The 17,011-nt window shown below is 37.7% G+C and overlaps 1 non-coding gene across 1 annotated transcript; it reads right to left on the bottom strand.

The window, feature by feature from the left end:
* Positions 1 to 2,652: 2,652 nt before the first annotated feature.
* Positions 2,653 to 2,759, bottom strand: LOC121214983 (small nucleolar RNA R71). The gene has a single exon (XR_005910718.1). It is a non-coding gene; the product is annotated as a small nucleolar RNA R71 (small nucleolar RNA).
* Between the last annotated feature and the right edge of the window lie 14,252 nt (positions 2,760 to 17,011).

Genomic DNA, 17,011 nt, shown 5'->3' with positions numbered 1-17,011 from the left:
CTAGTCTAACGATAGGAACCATCTTGGTGCGCTCGTGACACCTATAGATTTGGCGAACACCGGGTTAGCACGTAATATCAAATAAGTAAGCCTGACAAGGGAAAATTCACCCCAAAAGCCTTTGATTGGTGTGAATGGAATGAGCAGAGTCTTTTATAGGTAATGAAGAAATAAATCTTGTGTTGAAAAGTTTATGTCAACAATGATGGTAATTAGTAACGATGGCTTTGAGTCAGTCAAGATATAAGGAAAAAGATAGTTAGAAAGTAACCAAATGAGAACTAAGATAGTTAAGAACTAAAATAGAGTACTTGATTAGTTTTTGGAATTCATAAGATTTGGATAAGGCCACCAAATGACTGATGTGATGATTATTGAGTCCTATTAAAGTCAATGGAGAAGTCAAAACATTTAAGACAAGAAAGATATCTTTTTCATCGGGAGAGCAGAACCAAGGAAAGATAGGAAAGCTCTTCTAGGTTAAGTATAAGGCTTAATGAATCATGAGCTATGAAGTTTATGAGTAAATAAAATGTTATCTGCCCTACTAAGACTTTTGATGTATATGTAGGGGCGTAGTTTGCAATGAAACCTGATGCAAGACGTTATTAGGAAAGGACGGCCAGAAAAGTAGTAAGTGGACTCACGTAATAGAGTCGCTACCAAGACGATGAGATGCGCCAAAGCGTGATCGGTTAAGTGATAAATGCTAAAAGTAATATGTTTCAGCCTTACTAATAATGCATTTTTGGATGATTATTCGATTTAAAAAGCTAAATTTTAGGCTCTTAATCCTTTAAAGTCATGTTTCTATACTTAGGAGAGCATTAGGGAGTAAAATGAGCAAAAATTAAAAAATGGGAGCAAGTTTCAAGAGTCACACGGGCTAGGCTATTCCACATGGGCTAGACACACGTTCATCTGCCAAACCGTGTGGATTTCGCGAATTGCATCCTGAAAATGTGAAAAATGCAATTTTTAGGTTTTTTAGGCATTCTAAGACCTATATATACCTAATATAAGAAGAGGGGAAAAAGCTGTCAGAGAATACTCAAGAAGACAACTCGAAAAAACACCATTGAAGACGACTCTGAAGTAGATTTCCTTCAAGATTGAAGATCTCCTTTTGATTTGTTGGAAGTTTATTATGAGTTTTCTTGTTTATTATGGTTATACTGTCTTTGAGATGTTTTTATTTGCAATTATGAACTAATTTTCGAAATACTTAGGAGAGAAGAACCCTATGATGAATTTCGTCTTTTGATTTCTGTTTTATGCAATAAATATTTGGATCTTGTTCTCAATTTTGTGTGCTTAATTCTTGGTTTAATATTTTCAAACTATTAATCCATGTTTGATGTGCTTGAATAGAGGAGGAAACTTTCCTGTTTAAGAGTAGATCTAGCATAATTGCGTGGAGTTGCATGCAATCCTAGAAATAGGGTGACATAAATTTACCAGATTAGAGTCAAATCTAATAAGGGGATCCATAGATCGAGTTAATGCGATAATAGGGTTTTAATTATAAAGAAATTTCAATTTAATCAACCTAGGGTCAATTACTCTTACTCTCAAAAGAGATTTTAGTATAATTTAGGGATTTCTACGAATCAGGATACTAAGTGAAGAAATTGTTCAATTCAAATTGATAATGACAGAAGAAGACTAGGTGAATTCTCTCTTGGGTATTGTTTTGTTTCTTGATTTTTTTATCGATTATTTTCCTGATTTGTTCTTTGTTGTGTTCTTTAGTTAATTTAATTAGTTAATTTTAGTTTTTAATCTATCACTTCAATTTGTCGATTAAATAATAGAAAGATGGTAATTACTAGTACTTTTAGTCTTCGTAGGAACAATATCTGTGCTCACCGTAGCTATACTATTAATTTATAGGTGCACTTGCCTTTGTCTAATTTTTAGTTAGTTTCAAGGACATCAAGTTTTTGACGCTGTTGCCGGGGACTAAAATATAAGGAAAACTTTATTTCTATTAATTTAGCCATTTTTTATTTTAATATTTTTATTTTTATTTGTATTTAATTTTTACATTCTATTTTTTTTGCTTGTTTGCTTCTGGCAGGTTCTTTTGGTTTATAACTAGAGGAAACTCATCGGATCCATTACTTTTTTATAGTGAGATTGAAAAGACTACTCGCAGAAATCGTAGAGATGTTAGAGAAGCAAGACAAAGTCAACATAATACAATAGACGATTAAGAGGAAAAGGATATTGCTGTGGAGATGGGTGATAATCAAAATAATCAACTACCTTATACACGTCCTACCCCTCGGTCTATGTATGATTATGCTAAGCCACTCTAATTAGGGATGAATCGAGTATTGTTAGACCGACTATTAATGCAAAAAATTTTGAGATCAAGCCGAATACAATTAGATGATGGAACAATATGTTTAGTTTGATGGTTTGCAAGATGAAGATACGAATGCTCATTTGGCCAACTTTTTAGAGATTTGCGACATGTTCAAGATTAATGGCGTTACTGATGATGCCATACAATTACGGTTGCTCCCATTCTTATTAAGGAACAAGGCAAAATAGTGGTTAAATTCATTGCCACAAGGTTCTATCACTACTTGGGCGCAAATGACTGAAATTTTTTTGTTAAAATATTTTCCTTCGGAAAAAAAAACTAAGTTGAGGAACGACATCTCTTCTTTTGTTCAGTTTGATATTGAAACTCTTTATGATACATGAGAGAGATTTAAGGATTTATTGAGAAGGTTTCCTCACCATGGACTATCTTTGTGGCTTCAAGTTCAAACTTTTTACAATGGTTTGAACCCTTCAACTAGGCATATGATTGATGCAGTAGCTGGAGGAACATTGAACAACAAAACACCTGAGGTAACTCAAGACTTTATTAAGGAGATGACACTGAATAATTCTCAATGGCAAGTTACGAGAGTAAAACCTGTTAAGGCAGCCGGAGTTTTTGATATTGATGTAGTTTCTATGTTGGCAAGAGAATTGATGGTTTAAAATTTTCTAAGTAGGTGAATCCAGTGATGCAATGTGATGTGAATGGAGTGGGGATGATTAATTCAGAATATTCACCTTGCAAGTCTAACATGGAGCATGAGCAATTCTGCTTTATGGGTAATAATTTTAGACCTCAAAATAAGCCTATAGCAATACTTATAATGCAGGATGGAAGAATCATCCAAATTTTTCTTTGGGGTGGTCAAAGAAATCAAAGGTCACAATCCCCTCCGAGTTTTCAATAGTCTTATCAGTAAGAAAAGAAAGCAAACCTTGAAGAGATGCTTGCTAAATTTATTTCAGTTTCTGAAACTTGAATTCAAAACACTGAGATAGCCTTGAAAAATCATCAAGCATCAATTCATGGACTTGAAAATCAAATTGGACAGCTTGCTAAACTGGTTTCGAAAAGAAAACAAGTTATTTTACCTAGCAACACTAAACCAAAACCAAAGGAGCATGTGAAGGTAGTTACATTAAAGAATGAGAAAGTGTTGTTTAAGCCCGAGAAGAAGTTGAAACAAGAAATTGATGAGAAAGATGATGGGTGACAAAAACTGAAAGAATTCAAATACAGGAGCTTAAAGCATACAAACCATCGATCCAATATCCAGCAAAGTTGAAGAAAGACCGCATGGATGAACAATTTGGTAAATTTCTTAAAATTTTTAAGCAATTACATATTAAATTACTTTTTGTTGAAGCTTTTTCGTAGATGTCTACATATGAATTTTTTTTAAAGAAGCTATTAAAAAATAAAAGGAAGTTAGAAGAGTTATCCACTGTAGAACTGAATGAGGAGTGCTCAACCATTCTCCGAAATAAACTACCCATTAAGCTGAAAGATCCATGAAGTTACTATTCCTTACTTTATTGGTAGTTTAAACATTGAAAAAACATTGGAAGATTTGGGTGCTAGTATTAATTTGATGCCTTATAAAATGTTCAAGCAACTTCATCTCGGGAACTCAAAACCACTAGGATTAGTATTCAATGAGCTGACAGATCTGTTAAATATCCTAGGGGCATTATTGAAGATCTACTTGTGAAAGTAGATAAATTCATATTCCCTGTTGATTTTGTTATACTTGACATAAATGAGGATATTGAAGTGCCTTTAATTTTAGGTCGACCCTTTTTAGCCATTGTTAGAGCTATTATTGATATGGGTAATGGTAATGTAACGCCCCATATTTTTTTTGTTCTTGCAAAAGTGTGACACAACTATGTATCTAATTCAGTGGTTAAGTATTCTGGGTGTGTGTGAGGTCCCAAGTTCAAGCCAGGGCTTGGGAAAATTTTGGTATTTTTATGAATAAGCCCTATCCTTGGTCAGTAGGCTTTTAAGTAAAAGTTGGCAAATAATTAACAGAATGGGCCTGCTGGTCTAGCGGATAAGTGGAGTGTTGGTGTGAAGGAGGTCCTGTGTTCAATTCTCTGTGATCGCGTGTAGACAATATTTTTTTTCTCCAATTTTGGCTAAGAGTTGTGTTGGGGCAAAATTCTGAGTAGTTGTGTTTTAGTGGGTTAATAGGGAGTGATTTTAGGAGATAATGGGGGAGAGGTTATCAGAAAATAATTTGGTTAGGAGATAATGGGGGAGAGGTTATCAGAAAATAATTTGGTTATCTTTTTGTTGCAGAAAAAAAAGTAGAGTTTCGATTTTCTCTCCAATCACCTAAACTTTTTCTGACATTTTCTTCTTTTTTCCCTCCTCTACCGATTCTTTCCCCTAGTTGCTGTCGAAATTTCCATTATTTTTCTACTTCCGTTTCTTTCTTTATTTTCCAATTAAATTTTATTGAGTTTAGTTTTTAATGGAAGAAACAGTGTAAGCAATGAAATTGTAAGTTATGAAGCAATGAAATTGTAAGTTATGAGATATAATAAATTTTGTGAGACAAAGTCAGAATGGGTTCGGGTTCCCCTATTCTGACTTTGGAAAAATCATCGAAAATTGTAAAAAAAAATCAGGGGATTAAATTTATATATTTAAATCCTTAACGAGTCTATTTTTAAGAGAAACAAAGCCGAACATCATCCGAATTCAATATTAAGAGATAAATAATTTTTAGTAAAGAAAGGTTGAAGCTGTCAAACAACAGAATCGGGATAGATTTGAAGATTTTGCTGTACTTATTTGATAAACTAAAAAATCTAAAATTTTATGGTAGAAATTTATTTGAGTCTAGTTTGGAAAACATCAAGTGGATCTTAATTTAGAATTCTGTAGCTCAAGATATAAATAATTTAGGGACAATGACTCAAGTAGACAACTTTGAATGAACATATAAGTAAATAGTGAAAACATATATGAATATTTAGCTAGCATGGGTTACATTAAAAATGGATCACACGGCCAATGCCAATTTGGGCCGAGTGGCCCATATGGGCACACACAGGCGTGTGGGCCCATTTTTACCAAAATGTTTCTAAAGTTGTACGGGTCGCCCAAGTCGACTGTGAACCTACTGTAAGGTCGGTAAGCGCTACTTAAACTCCTAAATGTGTGAAATTGACTGAATGATATCTGTACTGAGCATGTTAATATCTGAACCGAATATACGTACTGAAATTGCATAATAGCATATCATCCATTGTAGGTTGCATTGCATTGGGTTGGGGGTTGTTATTCGGAGGAAGTGTGCTGAAAGGCTTTAAGCCTAATTTATTGGCAGCTCAGATGCAAACTACTGTTTTGTGCCACATTCGGTACTACTTGGAGTGTAGGGATGAGTGGGTTGATTATATCCCCACATGGAGTGTAGGGTTGAGCGGAGATGGTGTGTAGAGGCTGGGTGGGTAGGATTTTGCTATTGCATAGCTGTTACTGTACTATACTGTGATGGGTTAAGGCCCTACTGCATTTTTGACACTGTACTGAGATGGGCTAAGGCCCAAACTGTCACTGATTCTGAAAAGGGCTTTGGCCCAGGACTGTTCAACTGTGCATTGTGAATACTGATTGTTTGTTTGTTTTTGCGGGATTACACACCGAGTTTACATAAACTCACCCTTTTTGTTTAATGTGCACAGGTAATCCCCAGATTTAGATGGATCAGTGCGACGGAGGACTCAGCGGTAACCACATAAAATTTTGGACATCATGGTTTCCAATTTAAGTTTTATGATTTAATTATTATTGATTAATTGGTTTGTAATTTAAGGACCCTCTGGGACTATGGTTTGAAATTTTGGGTTTTTGTTTATTTATTTTTCTTTATGGATTTATACCTGCTGGTCGTAGGAAATTCGATTTTCAGAAAGTTAAAGTAGTTTCTAAACACATGATCACTTAGACTGTTTTATTAAAGCCTCCGCAATGAGGGACGTTTCAAAACAAATGTTTTAAATGATTAAAGATGACTTCCTAAGTTCTAACAAAGTTTTACTAAAGATAATAACATGGAATGTTTTCAACGTAACAACGAGGTTTCAAAAACACTATCATGTAACATTGCCAGATACGACCATAATGTCCAGGCTGGGTTTGGAGTGTTACATTTAGTGGTACCAGAGCAGGTTGCAAAACTCCACTGTTGATTATGGGTTTTAAATTTGGTCTTTGAAAAATTGGTTTTTAAATGATTTGAAATATTTCTACTGGGTATGTGGTGCTCCAAGTCTCCAAGGCCGATCCTGTAAGTGTTCTGAAACTGATACATGCTATGATACTCTGAAACTGATATATTTTAGGATATTCTAAAACTACTGTAAGTAGTATACTGTGAAAACACTCTAGATGGTGTATATTGAGACTGTAGCAAAACTGATAGAGACTGTGATTTACGAAAATCACTTTGAATTACTGAAACTTTTAACATAAAACATCTCCTAATAAATACTAAAACTCAAACTGATGCATAAAAATTCATAATACAGATAAATCTGAATAGACATGAGTGCATGAGGTATTCGTGGACATGGTACTCAAGCTCGAGGTAAAGGCCATAGGGGGTTCAATTTGAGTCCTCTTCCCTAGGTAATATACCGAATTTAGACACAAGTGAGATGCCAGTGTCACCTGCTACTGAGACTGAGTCTCATGATCGCATGGCTGAGGACGGTGCATTGTCCTAGGCTATGTTGAGAATATTGGAGAGGGTCACTGGGCCTAATACTGGATCTAGGGGCCGTGGGTCGATTACGGAACAACTCCAGTTCAATAGAGCTAAACTCTTCAGGGCTATCACTGGGGTCGCCCCTAATGTGGCCGAGTACTGGATTGAGGCCATGGAGAGGATCATGGATGACCTGGATTGCACCTCCGAGTAGAAATTAAAGGGTGTAGTCTCGCTGCTGTGTGATAAGGCTTATCAGTGGTGGCTTACTGTTAAGGAGGGCACTTAGCTTGAACATCTGACCTGGGCGTTCTTTAAGACCGCCTTCCAGGGAAAGTATTTGGGAGCTAGTTGTGTGGATGCTTGTAGGAGGGAGTTCCTGAATCTAACACAGGGAGATCGATCAATGGCCAAGTATAAGACCAAATTTTTACGACTGATCCGTTATGCGCGAGGTATGGTGGCGATTGATTATGAGCGTTGTGTCCGCTTTAAGGATGACCTCAGAGATAATTTGAAAGTCTTGATAGCTCTGCAGAGGGAGCGTGATTTTTCTTCATTGGTTGAGAATGCGAAGATCATCGAGGAGGTTAAGAGCGCTGAGCGCCAAAACAGTGATAGGGAGAGAAGTAGGAATAAGAGGGATTCGGAGCCCTCGAGTTCTGTGTAGAGGCCTAAGAAAAAGGCCAGAGCTGATGGGCCAGTTAGAGCTGGGCCCCTTGTTACTGCTACTGGACTGCAACCATGTGTCGACTGTGGTAGACGCCATCAGGGTGAGTGTTGGAGAAGGACTGGGGCGTGTCTAAGGTGTGGATCATTGGATCCTCGCATTAGGGAGTGTCCGTTAAGGGCCAATCAGATGCAAGCTCAGGGTACTAGTACTGCAGAGCCACAGAGGGTAGCACAACAGCCACCTAGAGGCCGTGGTCAGGCTAGGGGTGGTAATGTCATGGGTTGTGGACAGAAAGCACCGGGCAGAGATGCTGGACAGACTAAGGTGAGGTAGCCTACTTTAGTTTATGTTGCACGTCACCGAAAGGATAGAGATGCTCCGAATGTCATCACAGGTATGTTTCTTATTTATGATGTGCCTTACACAACATTGATAGATGTAGGATCTACGCATTCCTATGTTGCCTGTTCCGTTTCCAAAAACCTAGGGATTCTAGTTGAGAGTACTTCTAGTGAGGTGGCTATGCTAAGCCCGCTAGGGCAAACTGTTAGAGTTAGCAAAATGTACAGGGATGTTCCTTTAGAGGTTCAAGGAATGATATTTCTGGCTGATTTGATGAAGCTTCCATTTGGGGAGTTCGATATGATATTGGGGATGGACTGGTTGGTCAAGCATCGTGTAAGTTTGGACTGTGCGACTAAGAGGGTCGTATTGAGAACTAAGGAGGGCAATGAAGTAGTTGTGACTAGGGAACGTAGGAATTACTTGGCTAATGTGATCTCTGCACTGGTAGCTGAGAAACTAGTTCGCAAGGGATGTGAGGTGTATTTTCCCTACATAAGTGTTTCCGCTTCTGGGGACTTTACTGTAAAGGACATCAAAACTGTGAGGGATTTTTCGGATGTCTTTCCTGAGGAGCTACCAGGATTACCTCCGAATTGGGAAGTAGATTTTGAGATTGAGCTTTTCCCTGGTACAAGTCTGGTGTCTATCGCTCCCTATCGAATGGCACCAAAAGAGCTTATGGAGCTTAAGGCTCAAATTCAGGAGTTATTGGATCGTGAGTTTATTCGTTCTAGTGTGTCCCCGTGGGGAGCACTAGTACTGTTTGTTAAGAAAAATTGTGGATCTATGAGGATGTGTATCGAATACCGACAACTAAATAAGTTGACTATGAAGAACAAGTATCCACTTTCGAGGATTAATGATTTGTTTGACCAGTTTTGAGGGGCGTCTGTATTCTCCAAAATAGACTTGCTTTCTGGGTATCATCAGTTGGGGGTTAAAGAGGTTGAAGTGCATAAGAAGACATTTAGGACTCGTTATGGTCACTACAAGTTCCTAGTGATGCCATTTGGACTGACTAATACATCGATAGCTTTCATGGATCTGATGAACTGAGTGTTTCAGCATTACCTAGATTGGTTTGTAGTGATGTTCATCGATGACATATTGGTTTATTCAAGGACTGAAAATGAGCATGATGAGCACATTAGGATTGTTCTTCAGATTTTGAGGGAAAAATAGCTCTATGCTAAGTTTAGCAAGTGCGAGTTCTGGTTATGTAAAGTAACATTTCTGGATCATGTGGTGTTTGCTGAGGGGATTCGAGTCGATCCTCAAAAAATTGAGGCTGTATTGGATTGGAAGCAACCAAAGAATGTGTCTGAGATCTGCAGCTTTTTGGGGCTGGCAGGTTATTACCAACAGTTTGTGGAAGGATTTTCACTGATCACAGCACCCTTGACTAAGCTGCTATGAAAAGGTGTACCATTTAACTGGACTAATGCACAGCAAGAGAGCTTTGAGAAGCTTAAAACTGTATTGACTGAGGCTCCTATTTTGGTACAGCCTAAACCTGGAAAGGAGTTCACGGTTTATAGTGATGCATCACATGTCAGTTTGGGATGTGTGTTGATGCAGGATCGTAAAGTGGTTGTATATGCGTCTCGCCAGCTTAAGACACACAAGGTGAACTATCTGACGCACAATTTGGAGTTGGCCATCGTAGTCTTTGAATTGAAAATCTGGAGGCATTATCTGTATAGTGAGAAGTGTATCATCTACATTGATCACAAAAGCCTCAAGTATCTCCTTACTCAGAAGGAGCTAAATCTAAGGCAGCGAAGATGGGTTGAGTTGCTTAAGGATTACGATTGTACCATTGAGTACCATCCTCGGAAGACCAATGTAGTGTTTGAGGCATTGAGCCGTAGGGCTATGACTGATCTGAGAGCGATGTTCGCTCGACTTAGCTTGTTCGACGATGGGAGTTTGTTGGCTGAGCTTCAAGTCAAGCCAACTTGGATCCAGCAGATTAAGGGTAGACAGTTGGAGGATAATTCTTTGGGTCTTCGGTTCCAACAGATTGAGAGTTGTAGCACTACGGACTTTGGGTTGAACTCTGAGGGTGTGTTGTGTTTCCGAGGCCAGATATGTGTGCCGAATGATTCGGACTTGAGGCTGTCTATTTTGAGAGAGGTGCATAGTAGCCTTTATTCTATGCAGCCTGGTGGAAATATGATGTATCGAGATCTTCGTGAGTTGTATTGGTGGCTAGGGTTGAAGCGAGAGGTTACGGATTTTGTGGCTAGATGCCTGACTTGCCAGCAGGTTAAGGCTGAGCATTAGTTGCCTTCGGGATTGCTACAGCCGATTAAGATTCTGCTATGGAAGTGAGAGCCAAAAACAATGGATGTCGTTAGTGGGTTGCCTTTAACACCCACTAAGAAAGATTCAGTGTGGGTCATCATGGATCGATTGACTAAGTCTGCACACAGCATCTCAGTTAGGAAAAATTATTCTTTGCAAAAGTTGGAGAAGCTCTATATTTCTGAGATAGTGAGACTGCATGGGGTACTGGTTTTGATCATCTCTGATAGGGATCCTTATTTCATGTCTCGATTTTGGAAAAGGTGCATAAGACTCTGGGTTCAAGGTTGGACTTCAGTACAGCGTTCTATCCGCAGATCGCTGGTCAGTCAGAGAGGGTGATTCAGGTACTGGAGGATATGTTGAGGAGCTGTGGTATTGATTTCCGAGGCAGTTGGGAGGATTATTTACTGTTAGCGGAGTTTGCCTATAATAATAGCTTCCAGTCTATCATCCAGATGGCACCTTACGAGGCACTCTACGATCATAAGTGTCTCACTCATTTATATTGGACTAAGTTGGGTGAGTGACGTGTCCTGGGTCCTGAGTTGGTCTCTGAGACAGAGGTTAAGGTTAGATTGATTCGGGATCGTTTGAAAGCAGCTTCTGATAGGCAAAAATCTTTTGCGGATTTGAAGAGGCGTGAGATGGAGTATCCTGTGGGGGACTTCATTTTTCTCGAGGTTTTACCATGGAAAAAGGTGCTGAGCTTTGGTCGTAAGGGCAAGTTGAGCCTTAGGTTTATTGGACCTGACCGTATTCTGAAGCGAGTGGGACCAGTTGCTTATCAGTTGGAGCTACCTCCGGCTTTAGATCGTATCCATGATGTGTTCCATGTCTCTATGTTGAGGCGTTACCGTTTTGATCCTACTCATATTGTCCCTGTTGAGGAGATTGAGGTTAGGCAAGACTTGACCTTTGAGGTGGAGCCTGTCCAGATTTTGGATTGTGACGTAAAGGTTCTGAGGAGGAAGTCTATTGCTTTGGTGAAGGTTCTATAGCTTAATCATAGCACTGAGGAGGCCAAGTCGAAGCTTGAGGATGCGATGCGTTAGCAGTATCCTTATTTGTTTTGATTAGGTAAATTTCTTTTAGAAGGGGTAGAGTTGTAATGCCCCGTAAATTTTATTTTTGTTCTTTCGAAGGTGTAACACAACTGTGTATCTGCTTCAGTGGTTAAGTGTTCTGAGTGTGTGAGAGGTCCCAAGTTCAAGCCAGGACTTGGGGCAAATTTTGGTATTTACCTTTGGTCAATAGGGTTTTAAGTAAAAGTTGGAAAATAATTAACAGAATGGGCCTGCTAGTCTGATGGATAAGTGGAGTGTTGGTATGAAAGAGGTCCTGTGTTCAATTCTCTGTGATGGCGTGGAGAAAATATTTTTGCTCCAATTTCGGCTAAGAGTTGTGTTGGGGAAAAATTTTGAGTAGTTGTGTTTTAGTGAGTTAATTGGGAGTGATTTTAGGAGATAATGGGAGAGAGATTATCAGAAAATAATTTGATTATTTTTTTGTTGTAGAAAAAAAGTAGAGTTTCGGTTATCGGTTTTCTCTCCAATTACCCAAACTTTTTCTATCGTTTTCTTCTTTTTTTTTTACCTTCTCTGCCGATTCTTTCCCTTAGTTGCTGCCGAAATGTTCATTATTTTTTCCCTTTTCGTTTCTTTCTTTATTTTCCAATTGATTTGGTTGTTCATCGTTGGTTGCGTGTGTTCGGTAAGTAATAGTTTTCTCTATTGTTAATTGTTCTTGGTTAATCTCTGAAAGTGGGATTCCGTTTTGATGTTTAGGAGTTAATCAAGAGGCTGGTGGTTTTGATTCGACGCTGTGATTGTGTGAAGTCATGGTTTATTATGACTTCGGAAATATCATCGAAAATTGTAAAAAAAATAATTAGGGGCTTAAATTTGTATGTTTAAATCCTTAACGAGTCTATTTAAAGAGAAACAAAGAGAAACATCATCCAAATTCCGTACTAAGAGAAATAATTTTTAGTAAGGAAAGGTTGAAGCTGTCAAACAGCAGAATCGGGATAGATTTGAAGATTTTACTGTACTTATTTGATAAACTATAAAGTCTAAAAATTTTATGGTAGAAATGTATTTGAGTCTAGTATCGAAAACATTAAGCGGATCTTAATTTAGAATTCTGTAGCTCAAGATATAAATAATTTAGGGACAATGACTCAAATAGACAACTTTGAATGAACATATAAGTAAATAGTGAAAACATATATGAATATTTATCTAGCATGGATTACATTAAAAATGGATCACACGGCCAAGGCCAATTTGGGCCGAGTGGGCCACATAGGCACACATGGGCGTGCGGGCCCATTTTTACCGGAATGTTTCAAGGTTGGATGGGTCACCCAAGTCGACTGTGAACCTACTGTAAGGTCAGTAAGCGCTACTTAAACCACTAAATGTGTGAAATTAACTGAATGGTATTTGTACTGAGCATGTTAATATCTGAACCGAATATACGTACTGAAATTGCATAATAGCATATCATCCATTGTATGTTGCATTGCATTGGGTTGGGGGTTGTTATTTGGAGGAAGTGAACTGAAAGTCTTTAAGCCAAATTTACCAGCAACTCAGCTGTAAACTACTGTTTTGGGCTGCATTCGGTACTACTTGGAGTGTAGGGATGGGTGGGTTGATTATATCCCCACATGGAGTGTAGGGTTGGACAGAGATGGTGTGTAGAGGCTAGATGGGTAGGATTTTGCTACTGCATAACTATTACTGCTACTGATACTGTGATGGGCTAAGGCCTTACTGTATTTTTGACACTGTACTGAGATAGGCTAAGGCCCAAACTATCACTGATATTGAAAAGGGCTTAGGCCTAAGACTGTTCAAATGTTTAAAGTGCATAGGTAATCCCCAGACTTAGACGGATTGGTGCGACGGAGGACTCAGCGGTGACCACATAAATTTTTGGACTTCATGGTTTTCAATTTGAGTTTTATGATTTAATTATTATTGATTATCTGAGTTGTAATTTAAGGACCCTCTTGGAATTTGGTTTTAAATTTTGGGTTTTTATTTATTTATTTTACTTTATGAATTTATACTTGCTCGTCGTAGGAAATTTGGTTTTCAGAAAGTTAAAGTAGTTTCTAAACGCATGATCACTTAGACTGTTTTATTAAAGCTTCCGCAATGAGGGATGTTTCAAAAAAATGTTTTAAATGAATAAAGACGACTTCCTAAGTTCGAACAAAGGTTTACTAAAGATAATAACATGGAATGTTTTGAACGTAACAACGAGGTTTCAAAAACACTATCGTGTGACATTGCCAGATACGGCTATAACGTCTAGGCTGGGTTTGGGGTGTTACAGTTAAACTTGTGCTTAGGGTAGGTGTGATGAGATCAATTTTCAAATTTATGATGCCATGTGATTTTCTAGGGAGCAAGATGGTTCCTATTATTTTATCGATTCTATTGATCATGCTATTCAAGATTCATTGCAAGAAATTGTTCATAAGGACACATTAGAACTGTGTCTTATTCAATGTAAGGAGGTCGATGAAGATAATTCTGTGATAAGTGAGATTGAAACTGATTTGGATGGTAATGCGTCTCCACTTAGACAAAAAGATTTTGAGGCCATTGAGGTAAGTACAATTTTTAAGTTGAAACCTTCTATTGAAGAACCTCCCAAATTAGTGTTGAAGCAATTGTTAAATCTTTTAGAGTATGCATTCCTTGGAAATAATTCTACACTTCCAGTGATTATTGCTTCAGACTTAAAGCCGAATGAGTAAGATGAATTAATACAAGTGTTGAAGGAACACAAAAGAGCTATAGCCTGAAAATTTTTTTGATATTAGAGGAATTAGTCCTTCTTCTTGCACCCACAATATTTTAATGAAAGATGAGTATAAGCCATGTGTACAAGCTCAAAAGAGGTTAAATCCCAACATGAAAGAAGTTTTCAAGGTTAAGGTAATTAAACTTCTAGATGCTGGAGTTATTTATCCTATTTCTGATAGTACTTGGGTGAGTCCTGTACAGGTTGTTCCTAAGAAAGGAGGCTAGAAAAAATGACATTTACATGTCCATATGGTACATTTGCTTACCGAAGAATGCCTTTTGGATTATGTAATGCTCTTACTACTTTTTAACGTTGTATGTTAGCCATCATTGATGAACTCATGGAAGACATCATAGAGGTATTTATGGATGACTTCTCAATATTCGGTAATTCTTTCTATTTATGCCTTCAAAATTTAAAACGTGTTCTAATGAGATGTGAAGAAACAAACCTTATGCTTAATTGGGAAAAGTGTCAATTCATGGTTAAAGAAGGGATTTTTTTGGGCCATAAAAATTTCTAGTGAGGGGATCGAGGTCGATAGAGAAAAAATTGAAACTATTGAAAAATTACCTCCCCCTAATTCGGTTAAGGCTATCAGGAGCTTCCTAGGACATGCTGGGTTCTATAGGAGATTTATTAAAGAATTTTCCAAAATAGTGAAGCCTTTAATGAATTTGCTAGAAAAAGATGTGTCACTTAATTTCAGTTAAGATTGTTTAGAGGCATTCAACATTCTTAAGGAAAAAATAATTAATGCCCGATTATGGTTGCACTTGATTGGAATTTACCCTTTAAACTAATTTTTGATGCGAGTGATTTTGCAGTAGGTGCAGTTCTTGGACAGCGAAGAGACAAACATTTTCAACCGATCTATTAAGCTAGCAAGAGTTTTATAGAACCACAAGAGAATTACACCACTATAGAAAAAGAATTGCTAGCTGTGGTTTTTGCATTTGATAAATTTAGACCTTATTTAATATTGTCTAAAGTTGTTGTGTGCACTGACCATTCTATTCTCTGTTATCTTTCTACTAAATCGAATGCAAAACCTCGACCTATAAGGTGGATTTTATTGTTACAGGAATTTGATTTGAAAATTAAAGATAAGAAATGAGCTGAAAATCTTGCAGCAGACCACCTTTCAAGGCTCGAGAACCCCCATCTTGAGAAGCTCAATGAAAGGGAGATAAATGATTCGTTTCCTAAAGAACGACTCTTTATGGTAACTAATTCTGAAGGCTCTTGGTTTGCAAATATTGCAAATTAGTTGGTAGCTAATGCCTTACCAAAAGGTTTGACTCATCATCAAAAGAAGCAATTCTTTGTTGATGTGAAAAAGTATTTTTGGGAGGATCCTTTTCTTTTTCACGTATATGTAGATCAAATGATTCAAAGATGTGTTTCAGAACCAGAAGGAATTAAATCTTGGAGCATTGTCACTCTGGGCCGGCGGGAGGACAAAATTGTGGACTTAGAATGACACATAAGGTCATTGAAATAGGGTTTTATTGCCCCAGTTTGTTCAAATACGCTAACTGGTATGTTGCTTCTTGTGATAGATGCCAACGAACATGTAATATTTCTAAACGTGATGAAATGCCTCAAACTTATATGCTTTCTTGTGAAATTTTTGACATTTGGGGTATTGACGTAATATGACCGTTTCCTAATTATTTTGGTAATAAATACATACTAGTAGCGGTAGATTATATGACGAAATGGGTGGAAGCTCAAGCTTTACCAACTAATGATGCTAGGGTGGTAGTTCAATTTCTTAAGAAAATTTTCTCTCATTTTGGAGCACCTAGAGTGATCATCAGTGATAGGGGTACACATTTTCGTAATGCTCAATTTGATAGGGTCCTTAAGAAATATGGTGTACATAATAAAACAATTACCCCTTATCACCTTTAAACTAGTGGTCAAGTTGAAGTGTCGAACCAAGAACTCAAAAGTATCCTAGAAAAGACCGTAGAGACGAATAGAAAGGACTGGGCTTTAAAATTAGATGATGCTTTATGGGCTTATAGGACTGCGTATAAAAAACCCATAGGAACATCTCCCTACATACTTGTTTATGGGAAGAGTTGTCACTTACCACTTGAACTCGAACAAAAAGCATTTTGCGCAATAAAATTTCTAAACTACGATCCTAAACTTACAGGTGAAAAGAAAATGTTGCAACTGAACGAGCTTGATGAATGGTGAGCTAATGCTTATGAGAGCTTGAGATTGTATAAGATATCAACACTGTGATGCCAAAATACTCGTTGAAAGCAATCCAAACATTTCGCAGTTGGAGATCGAGTTCTTTTATATAATTCAAAGCTTAAATTATTTCTTGGAAAGCTAAAATTGAGATAGTCAGGACCATTTGTGGTAAAAACCATTTTTCCATATGACACATTAGAGGTAACACATCCTGAATATGACACATCAACGTAAACGAATATTGACACAAATTTTACCTTGGTGGTAATTTTAAAAATGATAGAGAGGAGCTTCAGCTCCAAAATTTGACTTAACTGTGAGCGTGAAAAGAAAAGTCGATCTTAGAATTTAATAAGCACTTTTTGGGAGAAAACTTGAGTGTTTTATTGGTAATTATTATCCTTTAAAAAGGGGGGGCCACACGACCTGGGGTGGTCTACACACCTAGACACACGAGTGTGTCCTAGGCCGTGCGCATACTCGAGCTAATTTTTCCAATTTTCTTTTGATACACACGACAAAAGAGAGTTACACGGTTTGGAGACATAGCCGTGTGAACCACACAGCCTGTTGTATGGGCGTGTAT

The sequence above is a fragment of the Gossypium hirsutum genome, chromosome D02 (genome assembly GCF_007990345.1).
Source record: "Gossypium hirsutum isolate 1008001.06 chromosome D02, Gossypium_hirsutum_v2.1, whole genome shotgun sequence".
NCBI classification, from domain to species: domain Eukaryota; kingdom Viridiplantae; phylum Streptophyta; class Magnoliopsida; order Malvales; family Malvaceae; genus Gossypium; species Gossypium hirsutum.
The sequence above is the reverse complement of the archived record's forward strand: the minus strand, read 5'-3'. Positions and strand labels throughout refer to the sequence as shown.